The sequence below is a fragment of the Triticum aestivum genome, chromosome 3A (genome assembly GCF_018294505.1).
Source record: "Triticum aestivum cultivar Chinese Spring chromosome 3A, IWGSC CS RefSeq v2.1, whole genome shotgun sequence".
Taxonomy (NCBI): domain Eukaryota; kingdom Viridiplantae; phylum Streptophyta; class Magnoliopsida; order Poales; family Poaceae; genus Triticum; species Triticum aestivum.
In genome coordinates this window covers 184,526,650-184,541,601 of record NC_057800.1, presented here as the reverse complement: position 1 = coordinate 184,541,601, position 14,952 = coordinate 184,526,650, and positions in this window count along the sequence as shown.

Here is a 14,952-nt window from a genome sequence, read left to right as displayed (position 1 = left end):
GTTCGCCACCTCCGCATGAGGCATGTCCTTGGAGCACATCCGACTTGGGTCCCGATGACCACTCATCTGGCAGATCAGGTGAGGTCGGCCTTGGAGTGGGAGGACTCGGCGCGCCACGAAGGCGGCCAGCAAGTCGGCCCCGTCAAGCCCTCCGACTGCGTCAGCACTCAGAGTCGCGCGACGGCGGCGGCACCCGCAGGAGACAATGTCCTGGCTCGTGTGACCAGCTGGGGAGCCTTCCAGCTGGCGCGCCGGCTTCGTAAGCTGACAGGTTGACCCAGTCGCCTTCTGGGGTGACGTTTTTCACATAAAAATAGGACCGCTGCCACATCTTCACGACTTAATCAGCTGCGATGGTTGGAACAGATTGTCGGCAACTGATCTCCGCATCGTGATAAACGCACCGCACTGGGCCAGCACGCCGGCGACGTGTGTGCCGAGCTTGGACTAGAAATCTCACCCCAGAGCTCGATGGTGGGGAAGCGAGGAACCTTCGCACAGGTGGCGAAGGCAGCCAGCAGCACCACCGTGTTCAGAGTAAGGTGGTGTGGCTAGAGCCCGTGGAACTCCAAGAAGGAGCAGAAGAAGCCGCTCGCTGGCAGCCCCAGCCGCGCATAAGGTGCGAGCGGAATATGACCCGCTCGCCCTCCTCCGGCGCTGGCGATATTTCCCCTTCGGCGCGAGGCGGACCCGCACTAAGCCCCTGCCGGGCAGCCGCCGTGTCTTGCGGAGGATCTCGACGTCGTCGTCATCGACCTCAGAGCCGTCCCACACTCCGGAGCACACAGCAGGAGGCGCGGCGGCGGAGGAAAAGCTCATCGCTGCGGGCGCGGCGTGGTTCGGAGCAGCGGCGGCGAGAGGAAGAAGAAGCAAGAAGGAGCTAAAGGGAGTAGGGAGGATGGGCACGCGTGCTTCGCGCCCCCTCCCCCCGCCTAGTTGTAGGCTCATGGGCTGAGAAGCCGAGGGGGCGGTCGTGGGATTAACTACGCCCAGGACCCCACGACCCCCACGATTTACCACACGAAGTTACATGTGCAATAACCGCACGGGAACCCCAACCGTCCGCACGGCCACAACGGATCTGTTCACATGCCGAGGCGCGATAGTGGCGGGCCCCACCTGTAGGCCTGTCCCGTCGCACGCGTGGGTGGGCAGACTAGCTCAGCCACGGGGCGCCTCGCGACAGGTCCACAACGGGCGCCACCCGGAAGCTTATCAGGCACGCCGCCTGGACTCCGCCGCGGCGTTCAAACTTTTTAGGGGCAAGTCGGCCTTAAGGAAGTCCAGCTCCAACTAGTCGGCTTGACAGAAGATGGCTAGCGAGGCCCAGATCCAACCGCCGGAAAGAAGAAACTGTTGAGGCTCCTCGACATATCGCCCTCGGTGCCTCACCAGCTTCGGGGACTACTGTCGGAGTAATGGGCCACGGGTAAGCTAACCCAGGCCCGGAACCTTTCAAGACATCGGGGCAGGGTGCACCCCTCAAGACCCCAGGACGAAGAGCCGCCTTCTGAGAGTCGGCTGCGAGGCAGCCGACTGCCCACTCGCGGCCGAGTCCCGAGGACGACTTCAGGATGAGCCGACTCCTGACTGACGACTTCCAGAGAAGCCGGCCATGGGGAGTCGGCCCACGACGCGAACAACCCCCATGCCCTCATAAAGATGGACGAGACGGGGAGTGGCCACAGTAAGGTCCACTCCCACCCTTTTCCAAGGGCAGGCGTGGCCACAGTATGCCGTACCCGTGGAGATCTCCGCCCGGCGCGACACTGTTGCCATGCCGGCCCTGACGTCAGCCCCAGTGGACGGAGTCCTGTGCCCACGACGGCCTGCCGATACGACCCAAGGACGGCAGGTCCCACCAGTCGGCGGGCGTACGGAAGACGGCGAGAGCGCCACCAGTCGGCCCAGTTGGGAGTCGGCCCCCAGGAGTTGGCCGGCCCCTCCCACGGTCCCCACGCGCCATTAACCAGATGCGACAGGGAGTGGCCACAGTGATCGCCCGCCCGACAGCGGAGCTGTCGCCACGACCCCATGACCGAGCCCGTGTCATTAGAGGCACGGCTACAATAATCTACAGCCGCCAAGACCCGCCCGCGGCGGACGCGGCCTGTCGGCTCCGTACCGAGCCAGTCGGCGGGCCCTAGGAGTCGGCGGATAAGACGGCGGCCGGAGAGACTGACGGCTGGGCCCGCGTCCAGCCGGATTACCATTGTACCCCTAGGGGTTAGGCCTATATAAACCCCCCAGGGCACCCATGCAAAGGGTTGGAATCCATTAGCACTAGACCAGATCATATAGGAAGGAGAGAGCTAGCCTTGCCTTCTCCTACCTCCAGGAAGTAGCTCAAGGAGCAACCGTGTACACACTTTGCCATAGTGATCATGTCGAGACCCCGCAAAGCAGCAGTAGGGGTATTATCTCCACGGAGAGCCCCGAAGCTAGGTAAGATTCGCCGGCGTGCATGCCTTTGCCTTATCCCGTTTCCAGGCACCGGCGACGTTCTACTCGCCCCCACCATGATAAGCCATCCTTTGGCATATGTCGCACCCAACCCCCGACATTTCTTTTATTGCAATCAATAACAACCCCTGCAGTATTCAAAAAGGGTCTGCAAAGGATAATCGACATGTTGTCATCCTTGCGTAAGGAGGCATTTTTAAGATATCAGTCAAGAGGGTGTGCAAAAAGACTGGCCTAATCATCTCAGCAAAGCGTTCAAATTCTTCATCATATTTTTTCTTAGTTGACTTAGGTGGAAAAGGCATAGGTTTTTGAACCCATGGTCCCTTTCCTTACCATGTTTCCTAGCAACAAAGTCTCTTTTATCATACCTTTTATTCTTGGGTTGTGGGTTATCAAGATCAACAACTGGTTCTATTTCAACATCATTGTATGATTCTTTATCATTTGTTTGAGTATCTTCATGAACCTCATTATTATCTTTTTCATTATCAGAAGGTGAGTGTTCATTACCAGATTGAGTTTCAGCATCAGAAATAGAAACATCATTAGTGGCATCAGGAGTTTTTTCTACTACAGGTTCACTAGAGGCATGCAAAGTCCTATCATTTTTCTTCTTCTTTTTCTTCTTAGAAGGACTAGATGCATCAGTGTTAATTATTTGAGAATCTTGTTCAATTATCTTTGGGTGTCCCTCAGGATAAAGTGGTTCCTGAGTCATTTTACCTCCTCTAGTGGCTACTCTAAGAGCAAAGTCATTTATATTATTGTTCATTCATCAAGCAACTCTCTTTGAGATTTAGCAACTTGTTCTAGTTGAGTTTGAACCATAGAGGCATGCTTTCCTACACCTCTAACATCATTGGTAATTTAAGTAACAAGTCACTCAAGCGAGCAATCATTTTAGAATTATATTTCAATTGTTCCATAACATTTGCATTGAAGTTATCTTGCTTTCTAATGTAATTATCAAACTCATAAAGGCGTTGACTAGGATGCATATTATAAGGATTGTCATTATCATTGAATTTCATTAAAGAATTACCTCTACCACCTTAGGCAGCAGTGGTGTTTCAAGCCCATGTAGGAGCTAAATTTTTAACATCCTCAACTTTAATACCTTTTTCTTTCATAGATTTATTTGCCTCTTGCATATCTTCGGGATTGAGATATAAGATACCCCTCTTCTTCGAAGTAGGTTTAAACGGTGGTTCGGGAAGAATCCAATCATCATAATTTTCAGTATGTTATTCAATAGTTCTTCAACTTGTCCAATAGTTCGTTCCCTGAAAACACAATCATCACAACTATCTAGGAAATTCCTAGAAGCATCGGCTAGTCCATTATAGAAGATACCAAATATTTCATTTTTCTTAAGAGGATGATCAGGCAAAGCATCAAGCAATTGGAGAAGCCTCCCCCAAGCTTGTGGGAGACTATCTTCTTCAATTTGCGCAAAGTTAAATATTTGTTGTAAGGCAGCTTGTTTCTTATGAGCAGGAAAATATTTTTCAGAGAAGTAATAAATCATATCTCGGGGACTACGCACACAACTAGGAGTAAGAGTATTATACCAAGTATTAGCATCACCCTTTAATGAGAATGGAAATTGTTGGGGATATTATTACTGGACATAAACCGGACAGGAGAGGCCGGGTTATCCCCATGATGATTGCTCTATTTGAAGCTCGTGAAGACAAAGATGGTGGCGCTTCACAAAGGCCCAAGGCCCAAAGGTGGGTTAAGGCCTGTAGACATAAACCGACATTGATATGTAAACTTGCGTTGTAAGATAGAATGAGTAGAAACCGAGTCGGACGCGTTTCATGAGCCGACCTCAGGATTCTGTAGACCGGCGGGCGTCGACCTGTGTATATAAAGGGACGACCCGGCGGCGGTTTAGGAACGAGACACAATAACTTGAGAACCAGGCAAAGTGGATTTGCTCCCTGGTTATCGAAACCCAAGCAATTCCATCACAACTGGACGCAGGCTTTTACCTTCATCGCAAGGGGCTGAACCAGTATAAATTCTTGCGTCCCTTGTCCGCTTTAACCCCTTTAAGCTTACTCGTAGCGATGGCTCCACGACTAAGTCCTTTCACGAGGACATCTGCCGTGACAAAACCACGACAGTTGGCGCCCACCGTGGGGATATCGCATGATGGTTTTGAGTTCTTGAAGGGAATCTTCGAAGGACTCAAGGGATATGCTGTGGGCCGGATGACTAAAAGTCATCTCGGCAAGCTCTACATCGACGATGCAGGATGGAGTCTCGAGGCTGGCTCAATTGAGTACGGGTATCGGATCTCCTTTGGCGGAATTCACGTCTTCATCTGCAAGATCGACGAATCGGGCCCTGAGCCGGACATCTGCACCGACATCATCGAGACGGCTCAGCGTGCAAGATCTGCCCAGGTTTAGCCCGCCGTAAAGCGTGCCTTCGTAGGTGTCATCCATGGAGCAGAATATGAGGATAGATCGGCATCTGGTGGCGAAACCGTTGTCTATTATGATGACAAGTCTTCAACCGGAGAGACCGAGTCACTGTATCAGCTGCAGGATGGCCAGATTAGTGGTGGTTTCGATGGCGACAGTATTCTGGACCCCCTTGATCCGCCGAGTCGGGTCGCGGTCTTCATGGCCGGTACACAATCAGCGCAGCATTCTTCTACTGCCACAGCAATGATCTCCGGTTCAGCAGCAGCAACACCAGCGGGAGCAGGGGGCTCTACACCGCCTCCGGCTCAGGTTTTTTCCGATTTGTTCGATGCTTTGGCAACATTGCTGGTAGCAGAGGTGGACGAGGCAAACCGGGATCAACACAACACGGAGATTGCAAAGGTGAAGGATCAGATAATTCAGGCTAAAGCGGACCTGGCGGCGGAGAACACCAGGATGGCTACAGAGCAAGCCGAGTTAGAGACTCAGGCTTACTGGCTTATGTTGGATCAGAGTGCGTCAGATGATGTCATAAGGAGAAGATACCGGTCACACCTTCCACCGGTTTTTGAGGCCAGAAATCTCTTTAACACGCCAGGAGCAGGCACCAGCAACCAGCCAGTGGTAAACCAGGCGGAGGCACCTGGGACCGGGGCACCGGTTCAGCCACGCGCGATGGATCCGTTGTCTCATCCTCGTGAGAACAATGTCCCATCATGACATGTCTCAACGCCTCCGGGCCATTACTCTAACCCGTTAGATAACATCGTTGCTGCCGCTTCACGATTGGCGGCTCTCCCGATTGATGGCAAGTCCCCAGTAGCAGTTGAGACACGACGGGCTAGGGAGCTCCTTCAGACGGCCTTGACTCAGTAGGAGGCCTATTCATATAGCCGCGAAAGAATTCATTCTACTCCCTGCCCGAGCCGGAGCTACAACAGGCATATCGATGAACCGACCGTATCAAGCAGCGTGCGGAATCGTAATCCGCCCTGTAGCCATAACCCGGCGGGCGGCGGTGGCAATGCTCAGGATGTAGTGGATCGCGCTAGGGCACGTCGAGAGGCCGAGTTAGCGGCGCAGCATGAGGCCCTCCAACTCACTCCGGTTCATCCAACAACATCGGTGGAACCAGGGGTTACCTCCAGTTCTTTAGGGGTACCATGTCTCGTCCCAGCATTGCGCAATGTACGGCTACCCAAGGATTTCAAAGGCCTGCGCAAGGTGCCGAATTACACCGCCGATTTACCCCCCGAATCATGGGTGTAATGCTATGAGATGGCAATGGAGATGCTGGATGTGGACGAAGCGGCGTGTGCCAAATACTTTACCATGATGTTGGAGGGAACAACTTGCACATGGTTGAAAAATCTGCCGGCCAACTCTATTGGGTCATGGGCCGAGTTAAGGGTCCGGTTCATCCAGAATTTCAAGGATACATGCAAACAGCCCATGTCAATGATGGATTTAGATGCCTGTGTCCAGGAGGAAGGAGAATCAACAACCCGCTGGGTGCGCCGGGTTTCGGAGATTTTGCATTCATCAGACCAAATCAACGCTGACACGGCCGTTTTAACATTGGAAGGCAATTGCCGGTTTGCACCTCTGAAGCTAAAGTTGGGATGGCTAAAACACCATTGTAATGACATGGGACACTTATGGCGGCTCTGGTGAAGTATGCCGACTCCGATAGTACCAAGGACCCCAAGTCTGATGATAATAAGACAGGGAAGGGAAAGAAGAGCGGCAGCACCAAAGGGCAGCAGCATAACCCGGCAGGTCATGGGAACAATGGTAAACGCAAGGCGGATAGTAGTTTGGACTTTGTGGCTAACACCAACACCCAGGATAACGGTCAATGGCGTAAGGGTAAACCGCCCCAGCGGGGTGGAGGGTCAGGCCCCAATCTGGAGCGCCTGTTAAATCAGCCTTGCCCAAAGCACGGATCAAAGGAGAGGCCAGCTACACATCTTTGGAAGGATTGCTTCATTGTGCGGGAGTTCAAAAATTCAAATCTCTTTCAATACGACAATGGACCGCCTGGCGGTTCAGGAGGCGGTTTCCATGGGCCGGCTTATGGAGGTGGCAGCTCCGGTTCAGGATTCCAAGGTAACCAAGCCGGACATGGCAATCAAGGCAGTCAGGGCAATCAGGGAGGTTTCAACCATCAGGGGAATCAACAGCAGCAGCAATCGGGTTATCCGAGCAATCCGAAGCAGTTGAATAGTGGGCAGTACCATGTCTTCACCACTAGCTTATGTAAGCGCGATTAGAAGCTTCATAAAAGGGTCGTGAAATCCGTTGAACCGGCGGTACCTCATTATCTATGCTGGTCTGAACAGCCCATCCTGTCGAGTCAAGAGGATCATCCACCTCGGGTTGACAATCCGGGTCATCTGGCCTTGGTGGTGGCACCTCAGGTTGGGGGGTATAAGTTTACCAAGGTTCTTATGGATGGAGGAAGCAGTATCAATATCATGTACTATGAAACCTTCCGTCAGATGGGGTTAACAGATAAGAATCTTAAACCGTCGAACACCGTGTTTCATGGTGTGGTGCCTGGTAAATCGGCATACCCAGTTGGCAAGATAGCTTTGGAGGTTACTTTTGGAGATGATCATGATTCAAGATCAGAGGTGTTGACTTTTGAATTGGTGAAAATCAAGAGTCCATATCATGCCCTGTTCGAACAGCCGGATTATGCTAAGTTCATGGCAAGGCCTTGTTATGTTTATCTGCAGCTCAAGATGCCGGGTCATAAGGGGACCATCACAGTGCATGGGAGCCGGAAGATTGCCTTGGAATGTGAAGAGGGTGATGCGGCTTACGCTGAGTTGGTTTGTGCCACAGAGGAGCTGAAGTTTTATAAAGACAAAGTTGATCTGGCAGATATGACTTCTCTGAAAAAGCCAACGAGCATGATCCGGCGCTGAAATTTAAATCAGCTGAGGAGACTAAACTGGTTGACTTTGTTCCTGGTGATTCGTCCAGGCAGTTCAGCATCAACGCTAACTTGGATCCGAAATAGGAAAGCGCGCTCATCGAGTTCATCCGTGAGAACCGGGACATCTTTGCATGGAAGCCTTCTGACATGCCAGGTGTACCGAGGGAACTCGCTGAGCACACTCTTAATATAGATCCTAAGTTTAAACCGGTCAGGCAGTTTCTCCGCCGCTTCAACGAAGAGAGGCGTAAACCTATTGGTGAGGAGGTAGCCCGGCTCTTGGCAGCAGGGTTTATTGAGGGGGTCTTTCACCCTGAGTGGCTAGCTAATCCAGTGCTAGTACTTAAGAAAAACGGCACTTGGCGTATGTGCGTGGATTACACAGACTTAAACAAGGCCCGTCCAGCTGACCCCTTTGCTCTCCCTCGTATTGATCAAATTATTGATGCTACGGCAGGTTGTGACCGTTTGAGTTTTTTGGATGCTTATTCTGGTTATCATCAGATCAAAATGGCAGTTAAGGACCAGGAGAAGACAACTTTCATAACTCCCTTTGAAGCCTTCTGCTATGTATCTATGCCTTTTGGGATCAAGAGTGCCCAGGCGACTTATCAGCGCTGTGTCTAGAATTGCCTGCATAAACAGATTGGGCGCAATTTTCATGCATATGTGGATGATATTGTAGTGAAGTACAGAAAGGAGGAAACATTAATAGGTGACTTGAAGGAAAATTTTGATAACCTCCGGGTTTATAAGATGATGCTTAATCCGGCCAAATGTGTCTTTGGTGTAACGACAGGCAAGCTCTTGGGTTTTTTGGTATCTAACAGGGGTATTGAAACTAATCCGGAGAAGATCATAGCTATCACATCCCTAGCTAAACCGGCGTGTATCAATGATGTCCAGCATTTGGTGGGCCGGATTGCAGCCTTAAGCCGGTTTATCAGTCGCCTTGGGGAGAAGGCTATCCCTTTGTATCAGATGCTAAAGAAGACAGATGACTTCGTCTGGCGTGATGCTGCTGATAAAGCGTTTCAGGACTTGAAGAGACAGTTAGCCAAGCCACCTGTACTTGCGGCTCCGGTCGATAAAGAGCCCTTACTGCTATATGTGGCTGCTAATGTCCGGGCTGTTAGTGTGGCTATTGTGGTGGAGCGCAAGGAGGCCGGAAAAGAGTATCCGGTTCAACGATCGGTTTATTATATCAGCGAGGTGCTTATTGAGTCCAAACAGGGATACCCACATTGGCAGAAGCTGGTGTATGGAGTTTTCATGGCAAGCCGGAAATTCAAGCATTATTTTCAGGGTCATCCTATCACAGTGGTCAGTTCAGCCCCCTTGGGAGATATCATCCAAAACAAAGAAGCAACTGACCCAATTGCTAAATGGGCTATTAAGCTTGGACCCCACGGGTTAAAGTATACACCTCGCACAACAATCAAATCCCAAGCACTTGTGGACTTCATCAATGATTGGACACAGTTTCAAGCACCGGAGGAAAAGCCAGACAACACTTATTGGACTATTCATTTGGATGGGTCCAGACAATTGGAGGGCTCGGGGGCTGGAGTCATATTAACATCCCCACGAGGTGATAAGTTTTGTTATGTTGTCCGTTTAATGTTCCCTTGTACTAACAATGTAGCTGAGTATGAGGCCTTGCTCCATGGTCTTCGGATCGCTAAGGAAATGAATTTAAGCCAGATTAAGTGCTTTGCTGACTCAGACCTGGTGGCTCAATAGGTCTCTAGCACTTGGGATTCCAAGGATCCACTCATGGCGGCATATAGACGAGAGGTGGATACAGTGGCTAGTCATTTCAAGGGTTATCAGGTTGACCATATAGACCGGCGAAAGAATGAAGCGACAGATGCTTTAAGTCGCTTAGGCTCTCAACGTAAACCATTGCCACCCAATACCTTTCTAGATGTGCTGCATAATCCGTCAGTCAAGATACCTACAGAGGAGGATTTAGCTGTGCCTGACCCAAAGGCTCAATTGGTGGCGTCTCTTCATGTTATTCTGGATTGGACAGTCCCATACCTGGCATACATGAACCGGGGCGAGTTACCAGACGATGCAACCTTGGCCCGACAGATAATCCAGCGATCTAAGTCAATGACCATTGTCAATGGGGACCTACATCATTGCAGCATCACAGGAGCGTTTCAGCGTTGTGTATATCCTCAAGAAGGTTGTGAGATTTTGCGTGAGGTCCATGAAGGAGATTGTGGTCACCACGCCGGTTCAAAATCCTTGGTGGCTAAGGCCTTTCGTCACGGCTTCTATTGGTTGACGGCTCATGCTGATGCTGAGGATTTGGTAAAGAGGTGTGACGATTTTCAGAAGTTTGCATGCCGCGCTCATGTTCCGGCTCAAGAATTAAGAATGATTCCAATCACTTGGCCGTTTGCAACTTGGGGGCTAGATATGGTTGGACCCTTTAAGAGGTCCAAGGACAAGAAGACCCACCTGCTGGTGGCGGTTGATAAGTTTACCAAGTGGGTAGAGGCAGAGCCAGTCAGTAAGTGTGATGTGTCCACGGCGGTTCAATTCATCAAAAAGGTGATATTCCGGTTTGGTTTTCCACACAACATTATAATTGATAATGGTACTAATCTGTCCAAGGGTGCTATGGAAGAATTTTGTCAACGTGAGCACATCCGGCTTGACGTGTCGTTTGTGGCTCACCCCCAATCTAATGCTCAAGCAGAGAGGGCCAATCAAGAGATTTTGAGAGGTATCAAACCCCGGCTTATGGTTCCTTTAAAGTGGATGCCGGGTTGTTGGGTGGAGGAGTTACCTTCTGTGTTATGGAGTATGAACACCACACCAAACAGGTCTACGGGTTATACGCCTTTCTTCATGGTTTACGGAGCAGAGGCGGTTCTCCCTAGTGACATCCATCATGACTCACCCCGTGTGGTGGCTTATGTTCAAGCTGATAATGAGAAAGCACGTCAGGACTCACTGGACCTGTTAGATGAGGAGCGTGATCTTGCAGCGGCGCGTTCGGGGATTTATCAACAAGATCTGTGACGTTATCACAGCCGCCGGGTTAAATCCAGAACTTTTCAAGAAGGTGATCTGGTGCTCCGGCTCATCCAAGATCAGACTGATACGCACAAGTTATCCCCACCTTGGGAAGGGCCATTTGTGGTCAGCAAAAATTTGCACAATGGATCGCACTACCTTATCGATGTTCGAGAGCACAAAGACTCACATAAATCGGAGGAGGAGACCCAGCGACCGTGGAATATAGCTCATCTTCGGCCTTACTATACTTGAGCCACAGGCTCTTCTTATGTACATAATTATGACAATGTACATATTATGATCAATATAATAAACCGGAGCCTCAGCTGAAGCGGGGTCTCGGTTGCTTTTATATCATGCGTGTTTACTTGGGGGCTTCTGTTTATAAAGCGGAGTTCTACTGATCCGGCTTATAAAGCCACACATATAAAGGGAAATCACTAGGGGGCTTGGTTGTATTCGCACCATAGCTACACCTCTTAATAGGCTTCAGGTCAAAAGGAAATTCTGTGGGGCCAAAGAGAGTGTTGCACCAGCACAACTCAAACATAGGCACCCACCAAGCACAACTCAAATGTTGCTTGGGGGCTCTTTGCTTCTCAAGGAACAAAGAGTTTGCACCCTTGCAATAGGCTATCAAGCCAGGCTTGGAAGCCAGGTGTATTCACCTAAAACCCCGGGTTATCCTGCCTCTTTAAGTAAGCCACTCCGTCCAGGTAAACCTGGTATGACCCGTCGAACGTTTGACAAGTCAATCTCATAGACCCTGAACTTGTCAAAGTTAAAATGATGATTGGTTAAAGATTGAGGTCCATCTTAAAAGGCTTTGAAAAATGGTTTAACTCAGTGGCCTAGCAGCCCATGAAAAGCCTTGATTTAGGGGTTGTCAGCCCATGAAAAGCCTTGCATATTCTTTTTGTGTTTTTTGCAAAATTTTCTTTCCTTTGATAAGATTCATAAATTTTTTTTGATAAACCGGCGTTTATTAAAACCCGACATGGCTTTCAATGCTAAGTTGTCAGTACATGATCAGTTATAATCCGGTACTTATTGATCCGGTCTGGTTTTGACTACAAGTCACCAGTATTATAAGGATAAAGTCGGTGTTTATCATAACCTGGTACAGTTTTATCATAAACAGGCAAACATGGAAGGAGTCATCAATACTACAGATTGGTGTTATCACCCTTATTATAACAATAGATGGGTCAACTGACGAGGTGATTCAATGTAACAGTTATCATCTATTTTATATCTGGTTGTTTTTAAATACAACCTTGGTTCTACACCTAGGCTCTATATTTGGGCATCATGACCCGTCCAGCGATAAACCGCCAAGACACTTTCAATCTCTTGTATGCAGGAACAAGTTAAAATACAACCACTACGGATTATACATATAATAGATCCCAAAAGATTGGCAAGTTATCAATATCAAGCAAAATAAGTATGCTCGATGGCATAACAGACAAGTGTTTGAACTAAGCCTATTACAAGGCGCTTTAATGCCCACACAGAATAATTGTTTCAGCAAGAGTGGCAGACTGTGACAGGCTAAACCGGCCTCCGGTTCAGGATTCATCACCCGGATGACTTGAAGATTGGGAATCATCTTGCGTTGGTGCATCTTCCTCCTCCCTACCCAGTGGCTGGAAATCAAATGTTGCCCAATCGACTCCAGTTAAGGCTTGGAACACGACTTCTTCACTTATAAGGTTGGAAGGATCAATGTCAGGGGCATAGGTATGCTTACGGATTGACGGTGTAAGATCTTCTACGTCATGTATCGGCGCAGGCAATCTTTTGTGATCAGCATCATAAACCGGCTGGTAGTGGGAGAGATCTGTCTCTGCGGCCAACTTGCTTGCTATAGGGCACATTTCTTTTGTCAGCCTCCTAAGATTATCATTGTTAAACTCGGAGTCGTCCTCTTTTATGCTAGAATAGCCTCTGACAATATCTGGTGAGTCAAGATCCGGTATCCATGCCTTCGCCCGCATTAGTGCAGTCAGCGCACCGACTCTTGCACCTGATCTGTTTAACTCATCCAGACGGGCAGGCAGCATTGACAGTTTCTCAATGGTCTCTTCTATTAAAGTTGGAGGCGGTTTGTTATGCGCAGAAGTGTAGATGGCTCGTTGAGCTCCGGAATATAACTGCTCTATCAGTGTATAGGCAGCTTTAAGCTTCATTCGCATATCAGAGCCCAGGTGGGTAATGCGGGTTCCTGTGTCATTGCAGGCATCAGTAAACCGGTAGCTGATGAGATAATGTTTATTAAAAAGCTTCAGGAGAGATACTTACCAAAAACAGCAGAGGTCATGGCATTGATCTGCCGTTTCAAACTGCTCAGCTCTTCGACCACCGGTTTAAGAGCTGCCTCTGCATCTTCGGCTCTCTTTTATAAAGCGGATCTCTTTGTGCCCCTGTCTGCCTGTTCCTTCTTCAAAGTTTCCTTCATCTTCTCCATGGTTGTTAAAGCGTTGGTCAATTCTTCTTTGGCCTTGGAGGTTTCTGCTTGCTTAGTTTTGATATTTTCTTGAAAGTCGGCGATTTGGGCTTCCTTTTTGCTCAGCTCAGCCTATAATAGAAATACATATTATGAAGCGGCAGTAAAATTTGGAAGTGCCAAGCACATAACAAGTTATACACTTGGCACTTGGGGGCTAATGCCTATTTGCTTCATTCTCAGAAAAAAAATCAAGTCCCAAGTGTAATACAAGCATTATTCTTGGCACTTGGGGGCTAATGTACATCTTCTCAAAGTAACAGTGGTTAAAGTCCCGTTCACCTTGGAAAGATAAACCGGCCCTTGGGGACTAACCCATGCGAGAGTTATAGGATTACAATGCTAAAGTACCGGTTCATTTTTAAAGGATCAACCGACCCTTGGAGGATAAGTATGTAGAGTTGAGATATTACAAAGTCCCAGTTTTTGATTGCCATCATAAATTGGCCCTTGGGGGCTACTAGAGTTGGTATTTACAATTGGACTTAAGAGAGAAAAGGTTATGCAATTACCTCATAACGCTCATTCATCAGGTTCACTAAACCAGCTTCGTAGTCACGGTTTGTGTACATGCAGTTTAAAAAACCAGAATGGAGTTCCTGGGCATTGAGGTGGGCATAGCTTGATAAATAGGTGCTCCATTTTCCTTTTTCCATAGCAGAACATTCCTCCTTGGCGCTATGTTTTGATAATGCAACAGGATGGCCAGGGGATGTGTGGCCAACGCCAGTAATGATAACATCATCTTCCTTGTCACCAGCAGCCTTCACTGGAGTTGACGGAATATTAGCAGCTTTAACTGGGCTGGACGGCTTATCCTCAGCTGGGACTGGACTTGCCGGTTTATCAGCCTAAAATGTTGTATCAACTTCTACTTGTTCAATAAAGACATGTTCTTGGGGTGGCAGGTCATTAAGCGTAGCATCAGCATTTGCTCCCTCCGGTTCTGGAATTGTCTCCGGTTCAACAATCACATGGTCGTCAGACGGTTTATCTACATGACCCTTTTTGCTGTGTCTGGCCTTGGCTCTGAAAGAGAAAGATATATATGGGTGAGGAATAGTTATTTGTCACCTTGGGTAAGGAATAGTTATTCTTCACCCCCCTCTATTTTACCATGAATGCACTGTAATTTTACGTTCCGTAAGTTTTGTCTTATTTTCGACGTAAAAAGAGACCGTAAGAAAATATATAATCGTTGTAAAAAATATTTTATGTTATGTAAAATTACAAACGTAAAATCATAGTGTAAAATACACATAAACTGTAAATTTTCTTGTCTTATGACCTATATTTTTATTTTCTTATGCCAAATTTTACGTAGTGAATCAATAAGAATGTAACTATTTGAATTCCAAACGTAATTTAATTATGAAATGATCGTAATATTACCTTGGGTGGAGAATAACTTATTCTGCACCCTGTGTGATGAATAGTAACACTATATATATATATATCAGTATAGCACATAAGTATAAAGCGTCAAAAAGAGAAAGCTTGAGTCGTTTACCCAGGGACGGTCTTGAGGGGCGGAAGCTGTGTGGCAGTTGAATCGCCGG